This window comes from Bos indicus, chromosome 22 (assembly GCF_029378745.1).
Source record: "Bos indicus isolate NIAB-ARS_2022 breed Sahiwal x Tharparkar chromosome 22, NIAB-ARS_B.indTharparkar_mat_pri_1.0, whole genome shotgun sequence".
Lineage (NCBI taxonomy): Eukaryota > Metazoa > Chordata > Mammalia > Artiodactyla > Bovidae > Bos > Bos indicus.
In genome coordinates this window covers 51,694,170-51,719,106 of record NC_091781.1, presented here as the reverse complement: position 1 = coordinate 51,719,106, position 24,937 = coordinate 51,694,170, and the positions used below count along the sequence as shown (strand labels likewise).

General features: G+C 41.8%; 1 protein-coding gene across 1 annotated transcript in view; it reads right to left on the bottom strand.

The window, feature by feature from the left end:
- Positions 1 to 23,197, bottom strand: part of MAP4 (microtubule associated protein 4) — a 151,994-nt gene extending 128,797 nt beyond the window's left edge. The window contains 1 exon segment of the mRNA XM_070776772.1: positions 23,047 to 23,197. The gene's annotated coding sequence lies outside the window, so the exon portion shown is untranslated.
- Positions 23,198 to 24,937: the final 1,740 nt, after the last annotated feature.

Here is a 24,937-nt window from a genome sequence, read left to right as displayed (position 1 = left end):
TAGAACCAAGTAAAAGCCTGAAAGGAATTAACCAGGCAAGGCGGCATGGTACTGTGCAAGAACATACACTTTATCATCAAAAAGACTGACATGTGAATCTGTCCTTTTATTGGCTGTACAACCTTGGGCCTTATCTTCTCTAACAGCTATCATTCCCAACTTTATAAATAAGGAAAACGTCTACACCGAAATATTGTTAAGGACTGAATGGAATAGTACATGAAACACCCAGCACAAGCCTGCCTCAGACCACATCATAAAACCCCTCAAACTCAATTCGAATGTAAACCACAGCAGTTTAAAAGAAAAAAATTAGAAAAGAAAAATAAAGATTTCCCCCTCCAACCAACAGAACAAAGTGTAAAGGCAGAAATACTACAAAGGAAGCACTCAAAATCGTAGCCGTGTGCGGAGCTTATTAGGGGTAAAACCTACATGGTTTAGTGCATGTGAAGGATACGTGCCATCATATTTGCTGTACAAAATAATGACAAGTTAATGTAAAATATTATATTTAGGTTATAATAATCACTTCCTATATATGAACTTATTTTATGTCAAGTTCAAATATACATAGATTCTATTTTAGTTACAAAATAGATTCAAATAAGCATAAGAAACTCCAAAGTCATGCCTACTGGGATAGGTAAAAATAGGGAACTGGGCAACTGGGGAACGAAAATGAACATAAATGGATAATACAACAAAAGTCACTTTTGTAATGCAGTCTTAGATCAAGACAGCTAGCTGTGGAACTGCACTTATACAGGAGGAAGAGGTGAATAAATAGAGTAAACCATGACAGAGAAGTATTATTACCTTCTTGTGAAAAAGAAAGTAGTATGGGTCATAACTTTTACTAACGTATGAAGTGGGGAAAGCTGATAAATTATCCCAGAATACATGTGGATTCACTTGGTAATGGGGTTAACTTAGGCTTTACCCATCTCAAGAAACCAAATCACTTTGCATCTCCCTACCAATCTGATCCAGAAATGAACATAGTGGTTATGAAACAACATTTTAAAGCTATTAAATATAATCAAATGTAAGATCATATAGGAAAAGGTGTTCGTGTGCAATATGCAATAAAACACTGAAACTTGAAATGTAAATACAGAAAGTAAAAAACTTAACTGAAAGAAAAAAATTATGAATTGAAGGTATTTGAAGCTGTTTTATTATGAGCTGTCTGCTATTTAAGGAACTGTAAAAATAGACACATAGATTAAAACAGCTAAAATAAAAAGAGTGACTATACCAAATGCTGGTAAGGATGCAGAAAAACTGGATCTCTCCTACACTGCTGGTGGGAATGTAATGCTACAGCCAATCCAGAAAAATAGCTGGACAGTTTCTTCAAAAATCAAACACACCCTTCCCATACAAGTCAGCAATCAAACTCTTGGGTATTTATTCCAAAGAAAACATTATGTTCACTGAACAACCTATACACAAATGCTCATAGCAGCTTTATTCACAACAACAAAATATGAATCAACACAAATAACTTTCACCAGTATAAAGCTAAACACATGACACCTGTATCATGTAATATTTGTTGTTTTTTAGTTACTAAGTCATGTCCGACTCTTTGAGACCCTGTGAACTGCAGCATGCCAGACTTCCCTGTCCTTCACTATCTGAGTTTGCTCAAACTCATGTCCACTGAGTTGGTGATGCCAGCCAACCATCTCATCCTCTGTCGCCCTCTTCTCCTGCCCCCATCTTTCCCAGCATCAGAGTCTTTTCCAATGAGTTGGCTCTTGACACCAGGAGGCCAAAGCTTCAGCATCAGTCCTTACAATGAATGAATATTCAGGGTTGATTTCCTTTAGGATTAATTGGTTTGATCTCCTTTCAGTCCAAGGGATTGAGTCTTCTCCAGCACAGCAATTTGAAAGCATCAATTCTTCAGCACTTAGCCTTCTTTATAGCCAACTCGCATATGTGCATGTGACTACTGGAAAAACCACAGCTTTGACTATATGGACCTTTGTCAGTAAAATGACGTCTCTGCTTTTGAATACTCTGTCTAAGTTTCTCATAGCTTTTCTTCCAAGGAGGAAGCGTCTTTTAATTTCATAGCTGCAGTCACCATCTGTAGTGATTTTGGAGCCCCCAAAAATAAAATTTCTGTCACTGTTTCCAATTTTTCCCTTTCTATCTGCCATGAATTGATGGGACCGGATACCATGATCTTAGCTTTTTGAATATTAAGTTTCACATCAACTTTGTCATTCTCCTCTTTCACCCTCAAGAGGCTCTTTAGTTCATCTTCACTTTCTGCCATTAAAGTGGTATCCTCTGCATATCTGAGGTTGTTGATATTTCTCCCAGCAATCTTGATTCCAGCTTGTGCTTCTTCCAGCCTAGCGTTTCTCATGATGTACTCGGCATAGAAGTTAAATAAGCAGGGTGACAATATACAGCCTTGACATACTCCTTTTCCTATTTGGAACCAGTCTGTTGTTCCATGTCCAGTACTAACTATTGCTTCCTGACCTGCATACAGGTTTCTCAAGAGGCAGGTCAGGTGGTCTGGTATTCCCATCTCTTTCCGAATTTTCCACAGTTTATTGTGATCCACACAGTCAAAGGCTTTGGCATAGTCAATAAAGCAGAAATAGATGTTTTTCTGGAACTCTCTCACTTTTTCCATGATCCAGGTAATATTAATTAGCTATAAAAAAGGAACAAACTATTGATACAATGGGACATAAGGGCATTATGCTTAGTGAAAAAAAGCTCATCTCAACAGATCACATACTCTATGATTCTAATTTTATGTCATTCTCAAAATGACAAAACTATAAAGATAGAGAACAAATTAGTGGTTATCAAATGATTGAGACAGGTTGAAAGAAGAGGTTTACAAGAACTACACATACGTACACAAATGCAGGTTAAAAAAGTTAGGGTAAACTGAATAAGGTCTGTAATGCGATTAACAGTAATGTACCAATGTAAATTTCCTGGTTTTGATATTATACTACAGCTGTTTAAGACATCAGTCACTATTGGGAGTAGCTAGGTAATGGTACACAAGACTACTATTTTAACTTCCTGTGAGTCCAAAATAATGTCAAATAAAAAGTTAAACAGTAAAATAAGGGCTCTTATGGATTCACTTTTTCATGGGTTCACTTTCAAGTTCCACTGAAAAGCATTACACAGTGGCAAAAAGTATGACCACCATTTACTATGTGGTGATCTCTTGATACCTCAATTTCCATGTCCATATAAAGAAGGTAATTATTAAAATCTTACTAAATTTCTCAAATGCAAACTTCCCTATCAAAAAGGCTCTCCAGAATTTTTTTTAATCCTTGTGTATACTGAAGAAATACTTTATTACTAAAGTTCAAAAGCCTGTAAATCAAAATATTGAATATTGTGACTATGCAAAAATTTTTTAATCTTATTTTTAAAATAACATGTTAAAAGGCAAAAGTTTAACAAAGAGGAAAATATCTGTATTACAATAATAAAGGGCTAACTTTCCTTTTAACTTTTATAAGGTACTAATAGCTCTCACAATAAGAAAAATGCCAACGACCCAACAGAAAAACAAGCCCAGGATAAAAAACTGTTCATAGAAATTTAGATGATTAATAAACTCATGTGAGCCTATCTCATGTTACAAAAAATACAAATTACTCAGAAACCAATTTTCACTTGCCAGGAAGAAAGTTTCGGTTTTCTTTTAATACTCCTATACTGCTTTATTTTCTTACTATTATTTGCTTTAACTTATAAACATTTTGTATGATATTTATTTATTCATTTTTGGCTGTGCTGGGTCTTTGTTGCTGCATGGGCTCTTCTCCAGTTGTATCGAGCAGGGACTACTCTGCTCCAGCGTGCAGGCTTCTCACTGTGGTGGCTTCTCTTGTTGCACAGACTCCAGGGCACACAGGCTTCAGCAGTTATGGCACATATGCTCAGCACTTGAGCTCCTGAGCCCTAGAGCACAGGCTCAATGGTTGTGGGCCACAGGCGCTCAACATGTGGGATCGTCCTGGATCAGGGATTGAACGCTTGCCTCCCACATTGGCAGGTGGATTCTTTACCACTGTGTCACCAGGTAAATCCCACCATAAACTTTTTAAAAAAATTACTCAGCATGTGTCACATTCTAGAAAAATTTTGTTTCATTTAGAAAACTTCCCATTTGTGAAGACTTTAAAAGTGAGTTTAACTGAAAAATTTACTTCAGTTAATCACTGCATTTTCCCTACAAGAAAAAGTTGTTATAATACCCAAAGATTACATGTCTGATTTTTCTCACTAATATTATACATTTAAGAGAAGGGATGATGACTTTTATCAAACATAATACAGGACGAAAAATGACAAACATGAAGAAAAAAATGAAGAGATAAGGGGAGAGATGACAAACAGATCTTGGATTCACATTTAGTCTCATTAAACAGCACCACTTCTGAAAAGCCTAAGATTTTAAAACACACACATACATTCTCTGCCAGTAAGTTATATTACAGTCAGTCTCCAATTTCATTTATAGGGCTACTGAGACATTTTAAATGAATTTCCATTAAAGTATTTTCTTTGAAACAAACTATAAGATCAGACTCCTTTACACTCTTTTATGCAATACTGATTTTGGTAGAGTAGAGGGATTAAAGAGAGTGAACACAATCTGCCACACAGACCTGGAGTAGACCAATGAGGTTGGTGTGGGACATTTGGGGTTTACTACCAGATAGTGATGAACATTCCAAACCACAAGCTGTAGAGACTGGCAAAGAGGAAACAGCTTGCTGAGCACTCGTCGATGATTAATTGCTTGTAAAAAGAATACGAAAACTGGTAACTTGGTATATATTTTCCTTTTTCTAAATTAAAAAATTTTTTCATAGCATTACTTATCACTTTTGGAAAAGCAAAAGTAAAGCTATACTTTTGAAGTTTAAAAAATATTAAGCAATAACATTACAGCTTTATGTCTAATTAGTGACTCCATGTTAGGCTGAAAGAATAGCTTTCTAAACAATGACATATGCACCTTCATATTTAAGAAACAGAAATTAAAACAATTCCAAATACTATATACTTCTACATGTATGCTTATCTGTAAAGTGATTTTATCATTATTAGTTTCAGTTTGATATACAGTGCAACTATTCATGATACTAAGAAAAAGATAGAAAGTGAAAAAATGAAATACAATAATTTTTAATTAGATCTGCTACATGAATCTGGACATCAAATATTAAATTCCCAATCTATGAAATAATCTAAACTTCCCAATAAATCTGAACATCTGGAAGTATACTGCACAGCAATTAGAAAAAGTTGCACTATGGAAAAATATTAAAATCATTCTGGCTTATGTTTTGCAAACTCCAGCAGAAAACTAATGCTAGGGTTTACTGAAACAAACACTGCTGGTATCTCCTATTTCCTCCAAGAAAAAACAAAAAGCCATTATTATCTCTGATTTTCTCCTAAAAAGTATAATGATCCCTCTTATGACATAATGGAAACTATGAACTTCAATCAAAATAGCATTCATAAAGACATGTGGATACTTTTAAACTGTAAAACCTAAGTATCTACCCATACACCCAGAGTTTCTGAAACTAATAGCTAAATCTGGTTTACTTTAGACTCCTTTTTGTAAAAAAGCCATGTCTAAACACTGAGATTCATGGGAAACAGTACATCCTTTTAATGTATGGGGACTCCCTCTTAAGCACTTAACCTAGCAGAGTAACACATATGGATCACCTCCTGAATATACACATTACAATTTAACTGATACCACAAAAAAAATGTCATTATACACAAGCATTTAATGACAAGGAATGATACTTATAATAGTTAAGTGGAAAGTCCTTGAACAGTATAAACAGTTCATACTTTATGTATGAAGAAAAATAAGTATGTATATCCCCAGAAAACAGCTAAAAGATTACATACCAAAGTGTTGTTATTCTTTCATTTTTTATGTTCTAAATTTTCTACATTAAATATACATTCTCATAAATAGAAAAATAAACATCATTTTTAAAACAATACAAAAACTTATGCTTCTTGGAAAATACAGATTTACTTTTTCCTCTTCCTCCCATTAGTTACAACTAAAAATCCTGGATATTATACATATATAAAACAAACATAAGACTTTGAAAGGTGGACAGAAGAAGGTAGAATGTCAAGGGACCTTGGGATCTAAGGAACAAAAAAGTGATGAGTTCCCTGGGTTTTCTTTTTGTCTAATATATCTCAATATTGGAAATGACGAGCCTGGCAATCCAGAAACACCTAAGAGTGCAGACAAGGAAAACTCCAACAAAACTCTGCTCACTTTAGCCCAAGGACCAGGAAAGAGGCAGCTAAGCAAGACAGAAAACTTTTAGACAATAACCATTTCACTCCAGCCAAACACCAGAGAAAACACAGTAGTCCCAACACTACCGTATGGCAAAGGTGGAACCCTCTCTAGGATGGAGTCAGGGACCAGGGAGTGGATCCAGAACTTCATCCCCGAAGTAGGTAAAGAAGGAACTGCAGTATCAGTGAAGACCACTTGCAGAGCCGAGACTGCCACCACATTATATCAATATAAATGGCATTTCTCTAAAAACTAAACATGCAACTACCATATGACCCAGCAACTGTACTCTCGGGCAAATTGCCAAACTGTTTTCCAGAGGGGTTGTACCATTTACTGTTAACTGTTTCTATGTCAATATCCTTGTTATATGGTTTTGCAAAATACTACTAGGGCATCAAAAAAGCAAGAGAGTCCCAGAAAAACATCTATTTCTGCTTTATTGACTATGCCAAAGCCTTTGACTGTGTGGATCACAATAAACTGTGGAAAATTCGGAAAGAGATGGGAATACCAGACCACCTGACCTGCCTCTTGAGAAACCTGTATGCAGGTCAGGAAGCAACAGTTAGAACTGGACATGGAACAACAGACTGGTTCCAAATAGGAAAAGGAGTATGTCAAGGCTGTATATTGTCACCCTGCTTATTTAACTTCTATGCAGAGTACATCATGAGAAATGCTGGGCTGGAAGAAGCACAAGCTGGAATCAAGATTGCTGGGAGAAATATCAATAACCTCAGATATGCAGATGACACCACCCTTATGGCAGAAAGTGAAGAGGAACTCAAAAGCCTCTTGATGAAAGTGAAGGAGGAGAGTGAAAAAGTTGGCTTAAAGCTCAACATTCAGAAAATGAAGATCACAGCATCTGGTTCCATCACTTCATGGCAAATAGATGGGGAAACAGTGGAAACAGTGTCAGACTTTATTTTTGGGGGCTCCAAAATCACTGCAGATGGTGACTGCAGCCATGAAATTAAAAGATGCTTTCTCCTTGGGAGGAAAGTTATGACCAACCAGTTATGACCAACCTAGATAGTATATTCAAAAGGAGAGACATTACTTTGCCAACAAAGGTCCATCTAGTCAAGACTATGGTTTTTCCAGTGGTCATGTATGGATGTGAAAGTTGAACTGTGAAGAAAGCTGAGAGCCAAAGAATTGATGCTTTTGAACTGTGGTGTTGGAGAAGACTCTTGAGAGTCCCTTGGAATGCAAGGAGATCCAACCAGTCCATTCTAAAGGAGATCAGTCCTGGGATTTCTTTGGAAGCAATGATGCTAAAGCTGAAACTCCAGTACTTTGGCCACCTCATGCGAAGAGTTGACTCATTGGAAAAGACTCTGATGCTGGGAGGGATTGGGGGCAGGAGAAGGGGACAACAGAGGATGAGATGGCTGGATGGCATCACCGACTCGATGGATGTGATTTTGAGTGAATTCCAGGAGTTGGTGATGGACAGGGAGGCCTGGTGTGCTGCAATTCATGGGGTCGCAAAGAGTCGGACACGACTGAGAGACTGAACTGACTGACTGACTAGGGCAGAGGATACAAAAGATCTCTCTGTATCGTTTTCTTACAACCTTACATGAATCGACAATATCTCCAAGTTACAGGTTTAATTAAAAAACAGAATTCAAAAACCATACAAAAAACTGACAAATACACTAAATATTTGGACTTCTTAAGGCAGCACTTGAAGGTCAAAGTGTTAGTTACACAGTTGGGTTCGATTCTTTGCCTGCCAGGCTCCTCTGTCCATGGGATTTTCCAAGAAACAATACTGGAGTGGGTTGCCATTCCCTTTACCAGGGGACCTTCCCAACGCAGGGATCAAACCCAGGTCTTCCACACTGCAGGAAGATTCTTTACCATCTGAGTCACACAGTCTTATACCCAAAGAACCTAAACTGAACCTAGAACATATAAGAGACTCAAAAAGGCCAAGAGTTCCCTCTTGGCCTTGTGGTTAGAATTCTGGGCTTTCACCACCAGGTCAAGTCAGGTCAGGAGACAGATTCTGCAAGCTGCATGGCACAGTCAAAAAAAAAAAAAACCCTTACTGAATTACATTGAATAATATAATCAACATTTCAAAAAGAAGACCCCTAAAAATCTAACAGTTCCATTTCACTGGTTTTAAACAAAACAGTCTTAGAACAGTAACAAGAAAAAAGCTGATTTCAAGAAAATAAAGTATCCTGGTATTTCCCCACAAAAAGAACAGTAACTGATATCACTTATATGTGGAATCTAAAATATGACACAAAGGAACTTATTTACAAAACAGAAACAGACTCTCATTGAAAACAAACTTACGGTTACCAAAGGGGAAGAGGGTGAGGAGGAATCAACTAGCAGTTTGAGATTAGCAGATACATACTACTACATATGAAACAGATAAACAGCAAGATTCTGCTGTACAGCACAGGGAACTATATTCAATATCCTGTCTAAACCATGATGGAAAATAACATGAAAAAGAATATATATGTATAACTAAATTACTTTGCTGTACACTGAAAGCAAACACATTATAAATCAGCTATAATAAAAAAGTTAAATATAAACCTCAACTGAAAAAAAAAGTTCTATGCATGAAATCTGAAATTACCATATAGGAGAGATTCTTTACAAACCAAGCAGCACACATAAATACCATGTATCCAGTAATAGCGGCCTCCCCAGCGCAAACCTCAAGTGTGAGGGGCCCTTCCTCCATCGCTGAGGCCAGACCGCGCTCCATTAAGGCAGGGCAGGGGCAGCTCTGCAGCACCTCTCCTGCATGTGGCCACAACTAGCTCACCAGGCCTGCCCGCTGTGGGGACAGCAGGTTCCAGGCTACCTCATCAGTCACCAGCTGAGGAGTGAGGCCAGTCGCAGGCTGAACCAGCCACCTCAGTGATCCCACTAATGAGCATGTCAACTGCCTCGGCAAGGCCACCGAGGTCTCCACCATCTGCAAGCCTAGCTCCACTGAGGGCTAGACGTCCTGGTCACTTTCTGGTGTCCCATCTTTCTGCTCCGAGTAAAGCGGCATCAAGGCCAGTGCACACATTGATAGCTGCCGGAGCAGCCGTTAGTGAGCAACTGTCAACCAGCAACCGTTAGTGGTCCTGCTCAGCCATTGGTTGGTGCCACAATGAGCACCTCCCCCAAGCAAGCAACCGTTAGTGAGCAACTGTCAAACAGCGACGGTTAGTGGTTCTCCTCAGCCATTGGTCAGTGCCCAGTGGGCTCCTCCCCCAAGCAAGTAACCGTTAGTGAGCGACTATCAAACCAATAACCCTTAGTGGTTCTGCTCAGCCATTGGTCAGTGCCCAGACGGCCCCTCCCTCTCCTGTATACAAAAGGAGTCCAAATTCAGACTGAGGGAAGATGGGCTTTTCAATATATAATTTTATTTATTGGCTGTGTTGGGTCTTTGTTGCTGTGCAGGCTTTTCTCTAGCTGAGGTGAGTGGGGGTTAATCTCCATTTGCAGTGCCCAGGCTTCTCCTCGTAGTGGCTTCTCTTGTTGCAGAGTGCGGGCTTTAGGGAGCAGGGCCTTCAGTAGTTGTGGCCACAGGCTTCCTTGCTCCAGGGCACATGGGGTCTTGCCGGATCGGGGATCAAACCCATGTCTCCTGCATTGGCCAGCGAATTCTTTACCACTGAGCAACCAGGGAAGCCCAGAAGATAGTTTTTGAGATGTTAGTCTGCCATCTTTTTGGTGTGCTAGCTTTCTGATTAAAGTCGTTATTTATTGTTCCAACAACTCACCTGTCAATCGATTTATTGGTCTGTTTTTAAGATTAACTGTCATAATTGGTGACCGTCTCTATTACGTATGAACACAGCCCTTTTTACCTGACAAAGCGTAGCATTAGTCTCTCAGTTGTGCTCCCACGGACTGTAGCCAACGAGGCTACTCTGTCCATGGGATTCTCCTGGCAAGAATACTGGGGATTGCCATTCCCTTCTCCAGAGGATCTTCCCAACCCAGGGATCAAACCCAGGTCTCCTGTACTGCAGGAAGATTCTTTACTATTTAAGCTACAGGGAAGACCCTTTGGGTGGGCTCCAGGAGTTGGTGTTGGACAGGGATGCCTGGCGTGCTGCAGCTCATGGGGTCGCAAAAGTTGGACACAACTGAGCGACTGAACTGAAGACCCTTTATCTGACAAAACTGTCATTCAATAACAAGAAAGTCTCTAATGTTACTAAAAAGATCCAAGCAATTCATTAATTAAAGGAAAAAAATGTATACAGGGACCTGTGTTGTCACTTCATTTAAAAACAATAGAATAGTCTTTTCTGACTAAATTCCCCTGCATGAACACCTGATCTGAAAATCTAGGTGCAACATCAGCTGACTTTATGATTAGTGAAGGTGAAGGTGAAGTCGCTCAGTCATGGCTGACTCTGTGACCCCATGGACTGTAGCCTACCAGACTCCTCCATCCATGGGGTTTTCCATGCAAGAATACTGGAGTGGGTTGCCATTTCTTTCTCCAGGAGATCTTCCCGACCCAGGGATTGACCCTGGGTCTCCTGATTGTAGGAAAACGCTTTACCGTCTGAGCCACCAGGGAAGACCAGGCTCTATGATGGAGTAGGGCCAAGAGTGCCAGGCTGCTACTGGGAGGAGCTACCCCACACCCGAGGTCAGGGGCAGCAGCCAAGAGGAGCAACCCCACGTCCAAGGAGCGGTGGCTGCGTGGGCACAGGAGGGCCGAGAAGAGCTACTCCACGTTCAAGGTCAGGAGGGGCAGCCATGAGGAGATACCCTTCGTCCAAGGTAAGGAGCAGCTGTACTTTGCTGGAGGTAGCCGTGAAGAGACACCCCACGTCCAAGGTAAGAGAAACCCAAGTAAGACCGTAGGTGTTACAAGAGGGCATCAGAGGGCAGACACACTGAAACCATACTCACAGAAAACTAGTCAATCTAATCACACTAGGACCACAGCCTTGTCTAACTCAATGAAACTAAGCCATGCCCATGGGGCAACCCAAGAAGGGCGGGTCATGGTGGACAGGTCTGACAAAATGTGGTCCACTGGAGAAGGGAATGGCAAACCACTTCAGTATTCTTGCCTTGAGAACCCCATGAACAGTATGAAAAAGCAAAATGATAGGATACTGAAAGAGGAACTCCCCAGGTCAGTAGGTGCCCAATATGCTACTGGAGATCAGTGGAGAAATAACTCCAGAAAGAATGAAGGGATGGAGCCAAAGCAAAAACAATACCCAGTTGGTGATGTGACTGGTGATGGAAGTAAAGTCTGATGCTGTAAAGAGCAATACTGCACAGGAACCTGGAATGTCAGGTCCATGAATCAAGGCAAATTGAAAGTGGTCAACAGGAGATGGCAAGAGTGAACGTCGACATTCTAGGAATCAGCGAACTAAAATGGACTGGAATGGGTGAATTTAACTCAGATGACCATTATATCTACTATTGTGGGCAGGAATCCCTTAGAAAAAATGAGTAGCCATCATGATCAACAAGAGTCCGAAATGCAGTACTTGGATGCAATCTCAAAAACGACAGAATGATCTCTGTTCATTTCCAAGGCAAACCATTCAATATCACGGTAATCCAAGCCCCTACCAGTAACACTGAAGAGGCTGAACGGTTCTATGAAGACCTACAAGACGTTTTAGAACTAACACCCAAAAAAGATGTCCTTTTCATTATAGGGGACTGGAATGCGAAAGTAGAAAGTCAAGAAACACCTGGGGTAACAGGCAAATTAGGCCTTGGCGTACGGAATGAACCAGAACAAAGACTAATAGAGTTCTGCCAAGAGAACGCAATGTATCCTGTACAATGTCACAAACCTCCGTCCATAGTTCATCAGGTACTCTATCAGATTTAGTCCCTTAAATCTATTTCTCACTTCCACTGTATAATCATAAGGGATTTGATTTAGGTCATACCTGAATGGTCTAGTGGTCATAGCAAACACCCTCTTCCAACAACACAAGAGAAGACTCTACACATGGACATCACCAGATGGCCAACACCGAAATCAGACTGATTATACTCTTTGCAGCCAAAGATGGAGAAGCTCTATACAGTCAGCAAAAACAAGACCAAGAGCTGACTGTGGCTCAGACCATGAACTCCTTATTGCCAAATTCAGACTTAAATTGAAGAAAGTAGGGAAAACCACTAGACCATTCAGGTATGACCTAAATCAAATGCCTTATGATTATACAGTGGAAGTGAGAAATAGATTTAAGGGCCTAGATCTGATAGTGCCTGATGAACTATGGACAGAGGTTTGTGACATTGAACAGGGTACAGGGATCAAGACCATCTTCAAGAAAAAGAAATGCAAAAAAGCAAAATGGCTGTCTGAGGAGGCCTAACAAATAGATGAGAAAAGAAGAGAAGCTAAAGGCAAAGGAGAAAAGGAAAGATATACCCATATGAATGCAGAGTTCCAAAGAATAGCAAGGAGAGATAAGAAAGCCTTCCTTGGTGATCAGTGCAAAGAAACAGAGGAAAACAATAGAATGGAAAGACTAGAGATCTCTTCAAGAAAATTAGAGATACCAATGGAACATTTCATGCAAAGAGGGGCTCAATAAAGGACAGAAATGGTATGGACCTAACAGAAGCAGAACATATTAACAAGAGGTGGCAAGAATACACAGAAGAACTGTACTAAAAAGATCTTCACGACCCAGATAATCATGATGGTGTGGTCACTCACCTAGAGCCAGACGTCCTGGAATGTGAAGTCAAGTGGGCCTTAGGAAGCATCACTACGAACAAAGCTAGTGGAGGTGATGGAATTCCAGTTGAACTATTTCAAATCCTAAAAGATGATGCTGTGAAAGTGCTGCACTCAATATGCCAGCAAATTTGGAAAACTCAGCAGTGGCCACAGGACTGGAAAAGGTCAGTTTTCATTCCAATCCCAAAGAAAGGCAATGCCAAAGAATGCTCAAACTACTGCACAATTGCACTCATCTCACACGCTAGTAAAGTAATGCTCAAAATTCTCCAAGCCAGGCTTCAGCAATATGTGCACCGTGAACTTCCAGATGTTCAGGCTGGTTTTAGAAAAGGCAGAGGAATCAGAGATCAAATTGCCAACATCTACTGGATCATCAAAAAAGTAAGAGAGTTCCAGAAAAGCATCTATTTCTGCTTTATTGACTATACCAAAGCCTTTGACTGTGTGGACCACAACAAACTGTGGGAAATTCGGAAAGAGATGGGAATACCAGACCACCTGACCTGCCTCTTGAGAAATCTGTATGCAGGTCAGGAAGCAACAGTTAGAACAGGACAGGGAACAACAGACTGGTTCCAAATAGGAAAAGGAGTACATCCAGGCTGTATACTGTCACCGTGCTTACTTAACTTATATGCAGAGTACCTCATGAGAAACGCTGGACTGGATGAAGCACAAGCTGGAATCAAGATTGCCGGGAAAAATATCAATAACGTCAGATATGCAGATGACACCACCCTTATGGCAGAAAGTGAAGAGGAACTAAAAAGCCTCTTGATGAAAGTGAAAAAGGAGAGTGAAAAAGTTGGCTTAAAGCCCAACATTCAGAAAATGAAGATCATGGCATCCGGTCCCACCACTTCATGGGAAATAGATAGGGCAACAGTGGAAACAGTGGCTGACTACTTTTTTGGGTTCCAAAACCACTGCAGATGGTGACTGCAGCCATGAAATTAAAAGACGCTTACTCCTTGGAAGGAAAGTTATGACCAACCTAGACAGCATATTCAAAAGCAGTGACATTACTTTGCCAACAAACTTCCATCTAGTCAAGGTTATGGTTTTTCCAGTAGTCATGTATGGATGTAAGCGTTGGACTATAAAGAAAGCTGAGCACTGAGGAATTGATGCTTTTGAACCACGGTGCTGAAGAAGACTCTTGAGAGTTCCTTGGACTGCAAGGAGATCCAACCAATCAATCCTAAAGGAGATCAGTCCTGAGTGTTCATTGGAAGGACTGATGTAGAAGCTGAAACTCCAATACTTTGGCCACCTGATGCGAAGAGCTGTCTCATTTGTAAAGACCCTGATGCTGGGAAAGATTGAAGGTGGGAGGAGAAAGGGACGACAGAGGATAAGATGGTTGGATAGCATCACTGACTCAGTGGATGAGTTTGGGTAAACTCCGGGAGTTGGTGATGGACAGGGAGGCCTGGTGTGCGGCAGTCCATAGGGTTGCAAAGAGTTGGACATGACTGAGCAACTGAAATGAACTGAACTGAACTGAACACATATATACGGAATCTAGAAAGAAGGTAAAAATTTGCAGGGCAATTTCTTAAAAGGTTAAATATACACCTACCTTCCAAACCAGCCAATCCACTTTCATTGTTACCCGCTCAAAAAATAAAAGCATGTATCTACACACAAACACACCACACACACCCAAAATCACCCCCAGCACTTATCACAGTGCTATGTGCAAAGAAGATTCCGAAGGGTCTGTGCTATTAAACTGAACATAGTACAAAGAATGCTAGAAATTAAAGTTCAGGTCCTGACTCAGCTTTGTGGTATGTGACCTCGAAGACAGTTATTCCGGGCCTCACAGTAGTTTCATGAGTCTATGAATTTCATCGTTTCACAGCCAATTTACCATATATATGGTAAAATGAAGCTTTTATAAGCAATGCAATTCCCACTGAAAACACCAAAATGCCACCAATTCCACATCCACCAAGATTATAGTTTTCCTTGGACCACTAGCATTTTAAAGGGAGGTTTCCCCATTCACGTCTCTCTCAATTCTCACAACAACCCTGTGAGATGGGTATGATCAGCACCCTGATTCTGTAAATAAAAAGGTTCACTGAGTTGCCCCAGACTTCAGAACTCTTTTGTGATAGAGTTGGGACCTAAACTCTTGTCTTTTGACACCTGGCTCAGTGCTAATACTGCCATACTATAACACATATATCTGACAAAGGATTTGTATCTAGAATATATAAAGAACTCTTAAAGTTCATGGATTAAAAACAAATAACCTAATTTAAAATGGATGAAGGATTTGAATACACATTTCTCCAATATGTTCTACCTATAAGAAAACAATAGAGAGCTGTCTAGAATCTTCCTGTGTATTTCTATTCCTAAAAGAGAAACTGGGTTCTAATCTAAATATCTGAGAACTTCAGACAGTTTAACAACAGCAAAAAAAAAAAAAAAAGATATCGTAGAATTTCAGAAAGTTTAACAACAGCTAAATGATATCTAAGAATTTCAGACAGTTTAATAACAACAACTTTAATGAAGCAAACGTTTTCATAAGGGTCTCTCTACTCACCACCTATCCCCAATCTCCCCTAAATTTTTCCATTTTTTTTCCTTTTTAAGAATATAGTATGCTGCTAAGTCGCTTCAGTAGTGTCTGACTCTGTATGACCCCCATAGATGGCAGGCAGCCCACCAGGCTCCCCCATCCCTGGGATTCTCCAGGCAAGAATACTGGAGTGGGTTGCCATTTCCTTCTCCAGTGCATGAAAGTGAAAAGTGAAAGTGAAGTCGCTCAGTCGCGTCCAACTCTTCGCGACCCCATGGACTGCAGCCCACCAGGCTCCTCTGACCATGGGATTTTCCAGGCAAGAGTACTGGAGTGGGGTGCCACTGCCTTCTCCGAATAATCTTCTGTAAAAGCTTTTTAAGTTTTTTCATGACAGTCTCAACATATGTGGGGTGGGGGTGGGGTGAAGGATGAGAGAGAGGCTGTAACTGTTTTATATGTGAGTCATTTATAAGTCAGAATCTATACTTTGTCATAATAAAAAAACCTTATAAACTAACTACAATCAGTAATCAGTAACTACTGTTTGAAGGAAACTAGCTGTGCCTTTAGAGTAGTTTAAGATGTAAAATATTTTAATTACAATTTTGCACACAAACTATAGCAGAATATAAGAAATAAGATCTCTTTTGGAAATACTTTAATACTTAAGTAATAAAGTCAGAAGTAAAGAGAAAATAAATATTAAGTTTTGTTTCTAATTACATACTACTAGAGCTTCCCTTGTGGTTCAGTTGGTAAAGAATCTACCTGCAATGAGGGAGACCTGGGTTCGATCCCTGGGTTGGGAAAATCCCCTGGAGAAGGGAGCAGCTACCCACTCCAGTATTCTGGCCTGGAGAATTCCATGGACTGTATAGTCCATGGGGTCACAAAGAGTCATACACGACTGAGTGACTTTCACATCACTTGAGGATCTGATCTTGAAATTCTCTAGCTGAATAGTAATCTATTCAAATAAAAATAAAGAACATATCAAAGTTATAGACACAGAAAGGATAAATAAAGCAAAGAGAATGGAATTAGGATTCAAAAGGTCCCCTTTGGAACAATGGAGAGAAGTCAGGAATTACAGAAAGGATATGAGTGTACTGGTGGGTCAGATGGTAAAGTGTCTGCCTACAATGTGGGAGACCCAGGTTTGATCCCTGGGTCGGGAAGATCCTCTGGAGAAGGAAATGGCAACCCACTCCAGTACTCTTGCCTGGAAAATCCCATGGACAGAGGAATGTGGTAGGCTACAGTCCATGACGTCGCAAACAGTTGGACACAACTGAGCGACTTCACTTATAGGAGTGTAAAGAAGTCCTATACATAGTTTCAAGAAACTAACCAAGGACAAAGACTGGTTAACAGCAGCTCTAGAGAAAAAAAGACCTAGAGATGCGCTTACTACCAGACAAGTATAAACTAACACTGAGAAAAAGTGGATATTGGAAGAAAAAAGAACCTAATTTATTCTGCAGCAGCACTGATGGATACTAAGCTCCCTAAGGGCAGGGATCATTTTTAATTCCTTAACCACTTTACCTCCAAGGCCTAATACAGTATTATCTGTGTGTGTTGTTAGTGGCTTAGTTGTGTCGGGACTCTCTTCAACCCCAAGTACTCTAGCGCACAAGGCTCCTCTGTCCGTAGAATTCTCCAGGGAAGAATAGGGAATGAATTGCCATGCCCTTCTCCAGGGGATCTTCCCCACCCAGGGATAGAAACTGGGTCTCCCAAAATTGAACCATCTGACCCACCAGAGAAGCTCTTGAGGACACAGCATATGTGACAAACTGCAGCATGTGCACAGGCTAATGCCCAACATGGTAAGAAGTTTAGACAGCACATTTCAGAAGGCGTGGCTGGAAGGAAGAAACTGTTTAGTCTGGAAAAGAAAAAATTTAAGTAGGACAAAATAACTGTCACTGAGTAGTTGTAAAGTGGACACTGGATCTACAGGGGATAATTGTAGAGAGCAAAAGTAGAACCAGTAAATAAAAACTACAGGGAGGCACCTCTGAGATCATTATCAAGGAAGTCTTCGTAAAATGACAAATTTGCAAACCTGGAATTGATAGCCACCAGCTGTGAAATCCGTATCTAGGGGAGTACTTCTGAAAAGAAAGGGCTGGAGGATTCACTTGTACTGTGTGGAAAGATGCATTAGATTATCTCTAAGATCTCTTCCAAGTCTATGATTCTGCAAATAGAAAGAAGTCCAGTAAAGTAGCTGTTGTTGCTCTCAACGCTCCCAAAGTTTAAAATTTTAAAAATAAAAATAAAACCCAGGAACTTTGTTAATTAAAGGAACAATCCCACCAAGAAGGGACAAAGGTAGTCAAGATACTTGCTATGAAGAGATTGCTTTGCTTGGGATTAAGCTTATCATTGGGAGTGAGAATGGGTCACCAACTTCAGCTAAAGTCGCTCATTCCCTGTTTGGCCAGGGGCAAATGATTGCATCTCTCCAGTGAAACTGAAAAAAAGTAATTTAAAATACCAATATTATAGGAATATAATTTAAATTGGTTAACTGCAAGATACTTTGGAATTTACCTTAGGTGATAACTAAAACTGTACTTTCCACCTGAAACTAACACAATATTGTAAATCAACTATATTCCAGTTAAAAGTTAAATTAAAAAAAAAGAAATACTAAAAGAAAACCCTGTACTTTCCTACTTTACACATATATTAGGGTTGAACTAGTAAGTAAATCTATTATAAATAATAAGAACTAAGTATCTCACTGTCAGATAAAGAAATTACAAATAAGCAAGGAGGGGAATGCTACAATGAACTCTGTGATGCTGGATTAGAGTCAGAGAGACCAGCATGAATCCATGTTTATATTTATACACAGATAGATACAGAAACAGGTATGTGTAGGGAATTCCCTGGTGGTGCAGTGCTTAGGACTCTGTCCTTTCACTGTTGAAGGCACAGGTTCAACCTCTGGTCAGGGAACTAATACTCCGTGAGGGGTGGCTAAAAAAAAAATCAGATGTGTATACCTGGGTCAGTATACATAAATATATTTCCTAACTCTGTTCCCTAAGAGTGTCAAGAAGCAGTAATATCCCAGTAGCAATGAGTAAATGAACACCCAGTTCATTTAGAAACTAGATCTTGGTTTCTAAATATTTTTCTCCAATAAAAGAAACCAGGAGAAATGGTTGATTCTAGGACTGAGGCAGAGAAAATACAAGATCAGACTGGGGCATCTGTGATATCAGAAAGTAAAAATGTGCTCAAAAAAAGGGGGGGGGGGACAGGGTAGGAGGGGGACACATCAAAAGAACATAGGTGCCAAATGGTCAGAGCTAGAAGGATGTATACAATGAAATACAACCCAAAGGGAGAAAAATATTCATGAATCCACACTAAATGATTAAGTTAAGTAAATGGGAGGAAAAGCACAAATCTTTCTTACAGAAGAATTCCAAACAATCAATGTAGGAGGAATGAGAGAAATAGAAAATCACCAGTAGAACAGCACAGTAATTGCTGCTGTGGGCAAGTTTCACTGACATTAGAGGATGAAACTTTAAGAAAAAAATCAGATTGTTGTATAGCCTCCCAGAGATATTTACTAATTACTGTGGGTGGTTTTAACATATGCTCACAAATTCTTTGATACTCAGGAGGTGGAGCTTAAATTCCCTTGCCCTGGAGTGTGGGCTTGACTCGGTGACTCATTTCGAGCTTCTAACAAATGAAGTAAGGAAACGGAAGAAGAGTCACTTTATAAAAAACCAGGCAGCCAAGTTACTAAAATCAAGTTACTAAAGTTAATATCAGCAATAAGCCATGTTGATATCAGATATCATCTGATACAAAATGTGTGACAGGAAGGGCATACTATCTCTCTGATATTCTTCCCTAAAATGCTTAATCTCAGACTAATCAAGAGAAAACAAAACAAAATAAGAAAAAAAAAGAACAGAAAACTCAAATTCAGGAACATTCTACAAATGATCACTACTCTTCAAAAGTGTCAAGTGTCAAAGGCAAGGAGAAACCAAGAAACTGAAGGCAGTGGGTACAATATATATTTGCTTGATCCCCTTTCTTGACTCTAACTGTCCTCAACACACTCACTTCAAGCAATAAGGCTGTCACAGTAAGTTGGTTCTAGGGGGCTCCCCAGGTGGCACAGAGGTAAAGAAACTGCCTGCCAACGCAGAAGCTTTGTGATAGACCATGAAGTCGGAAAAAGCTGGGCAAGACTGACAGACTGACACACATACACACAAGCTGGTTCTAAGAATGCCATTTAGAAGGACAAAGAAATCAGAGATAGCTATTCAGTTTCCTTTGCAAATTGAGCAAATCATATGAACTATATCAAGACAACTTCAAAATGTTCCTTTCAGATGTCCTTGCTTTTTAAGGAAAAATAAAACCTACATATCAACAAGTGATGATTAATACTTTAAAATAAACAGGAAAAGGAGAACAGTGATGCCAAAACTTTGAAGTGTCAATAGCAAAAGTTTACACAGCCAAGGGATGGATCACCAAATTCAGAGACACGATCAGGGCAGAAAAGAACAAGACCCTAAAATCAATAGGAACCACATCTCTAAAACTAAGCCACCTATCTTGATGTAGGTGGGTGGTTCAAGCCACACAAAGGAAAGCTCATCCCCACCCACCCCCACTCTACACCCAAAATTAAAACTGCAACCATCTTTCCCTGTTCTCAAGCCACTCTGATAACGTTTGACAAACTTGTCACCCTCTCCCTTGAAAGCCAGTTAGTACCCTCTAAAAAAGCCAGTTTATACCCTCTAAAAAAATAAAGTCAAGCCACGTAAACCTAAGAAAATCCAGGTATTTCCCTCACTGTTATCAAACAATGGAAAATGACTTTTTAAATATGTAATATAAACTTATTTATAAATTTGGGGATTTTAACTCAAGTAAATATATGCTGGGATGACAAATATATGCAGAGACGACTTAAAAAACTGAAGAGGCTTCCTTGGTGGCTCAGTGGTAAAGAATCCACCTGTCAATGCAGGACACACAGGTTAGATCCTTGATCCCTGATCCAGGAATATCCCACATGCCAGAGCAACTAAGCCTGTGTACCACATCTATTAAGCCTGTGCTCTAGAGCCTGGGTACCACAGGCTGAAACCCCCAGTACCTAGAGACCCTGTTAGGCACCAAGAGAAGCCAACTCATTGAGAAGTTTGTGCACTGCAACTACGGAGTAGCCCCCTCTTGCCACCAGAAAAAGTCCCTGCCCGACAATAAGTAAATAAAAGTACCTATTAAAAAAAAAAAAAAAAAAACTGAGGTAGTGAGGAAATGTGTTAGAATCGCCCCAGCACTGTCCAACGTAAATATGTGAGTTAGCACAATGCAGAAAGAAGGCTGACCCACTAGGCTTCTGTAACTTGATTAAAACATTCCCTAAGAACATCTAGTGCTCTTAGTTTCAATTCTATAATCAACTGCACTCTTATTACTGATTTGCCTGCCCAGAAACAAAGGAGGTGTCCTGGGCCTGTAGGTAATTAATGCCAGTTGTTCATATGGCACTTAAAACTCTGGACGTAAATAAATTGATACCTGGCTTATCATTCTCCAGTGAGATTACTTTGCACGAATAAATTCTCAAGTGCTTGAATCACCCCTGTGTGAACCCACAGTTTCTCAACTACTGTGTGGGAGTCAGAAGGACCCTGGTGTGGATGCCACTTAATCTGTGTGACTCTGATTTCCATCAGTCTCAATTTCCTCACCTAGAAATAAACACCAACTAGTGCCTGGCAGACAGCAAGTACTCAAGAAGTGATAGCTTTATTCTACGGAAGCCATATTTGAGAGCAAGTGTATAACTGAGGTAAAAACATTTCATTTAAAAAGCAGCAGTATGGACCGTCAAACCACAACAGTTTAAAAGACACCCCCAGAAGAGAGATGTCCTGTACAAGAGAGTTGAAAAAAGCAAAAGTAAAACGTTGCAAGTAAAGAACCCCCGGCACTGTACAGAGGGAGTCTCTCGCTTAGCAACTCTAGTGTTGTCGACCAAACACCCAGCCCGTAATAGTTAGAGCATGACAACTGTTCACTCTAAATCCATGTGCTCAGCTTGGATTCAGGACTGATTTACAAAAATAGCTGCTGCTGCCGCTCTTTGAATCTCTTTGAGCTGATGACTGGGCAGTGTTACCCTATAGGCCTAGAGCAGCTGTATTCCCTCACCACACCCATTTCTCTGTCTGCCCAGCCCAGCGAACGGCACCACCTCACCCTCCCCCAGCCCCCATCTCTGCAGCATACTATTCTCCCTCTTCCTGGGCTGAGTGAGCAAATTACAAGCACAAATATCCCCTGATGCAATGCCACAACCATCCCTGGGAAAGAGCAGAGGCAGTTGCCAAAGTGCAGCAGCAGGGAAATGGGCGGGACACACACAGAGCAAGAAACACAGCAATCCTAGGGAACCAGGGAAAAGGAATCGAGAGGCCCTGGGGAGCAATACTGTAACTGGACCGAGGAGGCAGGGGAGAAGAGGGGGTTCCCGGGAGAAAGCTGGGTAACACTATCCTGAGAAGCACGTTTCACTCTGGGTCTGGGTCCTAAAACACAAAGCTAAACGTAATCCTGTCTCCTCCCCAAAGCACCAAATGTATTCACTTTACCCATTCCAGGATGAAAGCAAAAACCCTAACACTTCCCCCCCACAAGGAGTAATTTCTCCAAAGAACAGCTCAAGCAACACACTAATGGACAACCTGGCCCATGTGCTAAATCACAATCTCCGTTCTGGGTAACAATTCTAACTCCCCTCCAGGTCCTATCCTCGCATCCGCAGGCTTTACAGCGACCCATGCGCACTCCCGCAGCCAGACACATGCTTACTCCCCAAACAGTGTTCTAGGGCAGCGCGCGCCGGGAGAGCCCAGCCTGGGGCCACGTACTCTCGAATACCCCCTACCTCCTCCCGTAACTCCCAGACCCAGCACCCTCTCTGAGGCTCACCTCCGCCCCACTTCAACGGACCCTCAAAAGCTTCACAGCACGACCTTTGAGTTCTCCTGTGTCTCCGAGCCCCACCCAGGGCCCCAGGCTGCAGCCGACCCTCGCTCACCCGGCTCAGCCCCAATCCCGCGCCTGAAAAGTGCGGCTCAGCCCCGTCGCTCCAGACTCCAAGAGGTCCGCCCCGCCCGGCGGGCCCCCTTATCGTGCCTCCAAGACTTGGAAGATCGCGCCCGCAGGCCCCCCTCGCCCGACCGCCCCCGCGTCCCGCAGGCCTGCGGCCACCGCCCTTCTCCGCTTCGGGCGGGCCTGGTGGGGTCCCGGGAGACCACGGGGGAGGCTCGGGCAGTCCCGGGTACAGTGAGGAAGCCGCCCCTCCGATCGGGCCCCGCCTGCCGCTGCACCTACCCGCCGCCGCCGCAGCCGCGCCGGAGCCGGAGCCGGAGGGAGCCGGGAGAGGGCCGGGAGGAGCCGGGAGCTAGCAAGCGAGCCCGAGGGGCGGGACGCAGGGAGGCGGCCGCTTCCTCGTCGCCCTCTTGAGGGCCGGCGAGAGGGAGGGGCGCCGCTGCCGCCTATCCCGCGGGCGCGGCGGCTTTGGCCAATAAGCGGGGCGAGGGGGCGGGCGGAGGGCCGCGGCGGACCAATAGGGGCCGGCCCCGCCGCCTCGACCTAGGCGGGGTAGCGGCCAAGCGGAGGAGGGCAGTGGCGGGCGAGATACGTGAGGGGGCTTCAGACGCCTGTCTCCCGCCCGCCCGCTGCTGCTGCTGCTGCCTGGGCAGCAGGAGGACCGACCGACCTCCCCCGCTGCTGTGTGTGCTGGTCGTCCCTTCCTTTTAGAATCTGAGTGCTGGGAAAGGGGACGATGCGAGAGGCCCGGCACACGCGGCCGGGCCCGGGTCTCCCCGCCGGCAGGGCCTGTGGGTTCTATGACGTAACCTGGGAGGGGCGCGGGGCGGGGCCGGGGCGCTGGCCAGCTGGTCGCGGTAAAGAACTGTAGCGGGATGAGGACGCGACTGTGGGGGGCCTCTCATGGGCTGCTCTGCCACCAGTCCCAAGTGACGTGGCTGGTCTAAGCTGAGATGTGCTATAAAGTATAGAATACACACCGAAATTTCGAGGCTTAGCTTATTCTTAAGTTTAAATTGATCACAATGTGGGTCGTTAGAAAATTGATTGCAGTTTGGGATATCTTTGGTCAAATAAAATATGTTTAAAATAATCTTACTTATTTTATACTACTTTTAAAATGCGGCTACTAGAAAAAAATTAGAATTACTGTTTGGTTCACATTGTATTTCTGTTGGGTAATGCTGGTTCAGAACTTAAAAAGTGATAGCTGACACCCTATTGAATGCTCACTATGCTCCAGGCACTCGACACCTAATAACTCATTTAATCATCACGACAATTCTGTACGGTTGGTATTTCATGTTCTCATTCTCATTTTACAGATGAGAAAACAAACACAGAACTAAGCTAATGTCAGCAAGCCAGTAACTGACAGAGTGGGGTTTAACTCTGTCAACCAGGCACTAGGGGCCATATACTCAACTTCTAGAGCAGGCTGGTTACCAGAAAGAACAGTGACTTGGTTGAAAGCCAGAGGTCCAGCCCTGATACTTTCTAGATGTGTAACAGTAAAGCAGTTAAGCTTCAGTTGCCTTACTTATAAAAAAATGAGAGAATACATCACCAGCCTCTCATAATTACTGGTAAGATGACCTGGAGGTAGCATACTTAGGTAGTTAAAACTGGACTCTGACCTGGACTCCCTGAGCACTGCTACTTACAAGCTTGTGAGCTTGTAGAAGATATATAATCTCTCTGTACCTCAGTTTCCTCAACTATAAAATGCGTTAATAATGGTGCCTACCTTATAGTGTTATGTGGATCAAATGTGTTAATATATGCAAAGTGCTTATGTTGGTCCCTAACAACGAGCACTAACAGAGTTTACAGTTAATATGATAATGACTGTAAAGGAGGGTTAAGAGCCTAGACATATATGAAGGGATTAAGAGTAAAAGGATGGGGACCTCCCTGGCAGTCCAGTGGTTAAGATTCCGTGCTTTCAATCAAGGGGTGCAGGTTTGATCCCTGGTTGGGGAACTAAGATCCCATATGCCTTCTAGGCTGCCAAAAAAAGGGGGGGGGGGAGTAAAAGAATAAGTGGGGGAGGGTATTTACCCAAAGAAAATAAAAACACTAAGTTGAAAAGATACAGGCACCCCTATGTTCATTGCAAGTGCATATCAGTAGATGAATGGATGAAGAAGGTGTGGTATATTTATACAATAGA